At 48.1% G+C, this 1867-nt stretch overlaps 1 pseudogene; it reads left to right on the top strand.

Moving 5' to 3' along the window:
- The first annotated feature begins 390 nt into the window (after positions 1-390).
- Positions 391-1603, top strand: LOC102856859 (annotated as a pseudogene).
- Positions 1604-1867: the final 264 nt, after the last annotated feature.

Genomic DNA, 1867 nt, shown 5'->3' with positions numbered 1-1867 from the left:
CCATTTGTCTATGTGTCTGTCATTGTACCATGTTGTTTTGATTATTACAAATGTGTAGTATATTTTGAGATTAGAGAGTACTATGCCTCCCACTTCATTTTTATTTTCCAGAAGAGACTTGATTATTCAAAATGTCTTTTTTATTTTCCAAATAAACCCGCTAATTGTCTTTTCTTCTTCAAGAATGAATTTAGTATCTGTATTGGGATTGCGTTAAACATGAAGATTGCTTTTGGTAGAACTGTTGTTTTCACTATGTTGAGTCTTCCTATCCAAAAACAGGAAATATTTTCCCATTTAGTTAGGTCTCTTATTGTTTCTTATAGTAATGTTTCGTAGTTTTGCTTATAAAGTTCTTTAGTCTCTCTACCGGCGGAAACCGACGTCAGGATGTCACACAGGAAGTTCTCAGCCCCCAGGCATGGGTCCCTGGGCTTCCTGCCTTGAAAACGCAGCAGCCGGCACCGCGGGAAGGTGAAGAGCTTCCCCAAGGATGACGCCACCAAGCCCGTGCACCTCACGGCCTTCCTGGGCTACAAGGCCGGCATGACCCACATCGTGCGGGAGGTGGACAGGCTGGGGTCCAAGGTGAACAAGAAGGAAGTGGTGGAGGCGGTGACGATGGTGGAGACGCCTCCCATGGTGATTGTGGGCATCGTGGGTTACGTGGAAACCCCTCGCGGCCTCCGCACCTTCAAGACTGTCTTTGCAGAACACATCAGTGATGAATGCAAACGGCGCTTCTACAAGAACTGGCACAAGTCTAAGAAGAAGGCTTTTACCAAGTACTGCAAGAAATGGCAGGATGAAGATGGCAAGAAGCTGTTAGAAAAGGACTTCAGCAGCATGAAGAAGTACTGCCAGGTCATCCGTGTCATCGCCCACACCCAGATGCGCCTGCTTCCTTTGCGCAAGAAGAAGGCTCACCTGATGGAGATCCAGGTGAATGGGGGCACAGTGGCTGAGAAGCTGGACTGGGCTCGCGAGAAGCTGGAGCAGCAGGTGCCAGTGAGCCAGGTGTTCGGCCAGGACGAGATGATTGATGTCATTGGAGTGACCAAGGGAAAAGGTTACAAAGGGGGTCACCAGCCGCTGGCACACCAAGAAGCTACCCCGCAAGACCCACAGAGGGTTGCGCAAGGTCGCCTGTATTGGGGCCTGGCATCCTGCCCCCGTGGCCTTCTCCGTGGCCCGTGCTGGGCAGAAGGGCTACCATCACCGCACGGAGATCAACAAGAAAATCTACAAGATTGGCCAAGGCTACGTTATCAAGGACGGCAAGCTGATCAAAAACAATGCCTCCACTGACTATGATCTCTCAGACAAGAGCATCAATCCTCTGGGTGGCTTTGTCCACTGTGGTGAAGTGACCAACGACTTTGTTATGCTGAAAGGCTGTGTGGTGGGGACCAAGAAGCGAGTGCTGACTCTTCGCAAGTCCTTGCTGGTGCAGACCAAACGCCGGGCTCTGGAGAAGATTGATCTCAAGTTCATCGACACCACCTCCAAGTTCGGCCATGGCCACTTCCAGACAATGGAGGAGAAGAAGGCCTTCATGGGACCACTTAAGAAAGACCTCATTGCAAAAGAAGAAGGTGCCTAATGTCAGGACTAGATGGAGGGGTCACAATAAAAAATTATTTTCCAGTAAAAAAAAAAAAAAATAAAGGTCTTTAGTGTCTCTAGTTACGTTTAGCGCCTAGTATTTCTTCTTGGTGTTGGTTATTGTAAATGGTATTGCTTTCCTAGTTTGCTCTCCATTTTTGTTGCTGTAGAGAAATCCCACTGGTCCTTGTATATTGATCTTGTATCATGATGTTGTTGTTGTTATGTGCCGTCGAGTCACTTGTGACTCATAGCAACCCTA

Source organism: Elephantulus edwardii, unplaced genomic scaffold (genome assembly GCF_000299155.1).
Source record: "Elephantulus edwardii isolate Elephantulus edwardi_28Jun2011 unplaced genomic scaffold, EleEdw1.0 scaffold00063, whole genome shotgun sequence".
NCBI lineage: Eukaryota > Metazoa > Chordata > Mammalia > Macroscelidea > Macroscelididae > Elephantulus > Elephantulus edwardii.
Note: the sequence above shows the minus strand (reverse complement) of the source record. Positions and strands in the feature narration are given on the sequence as shown.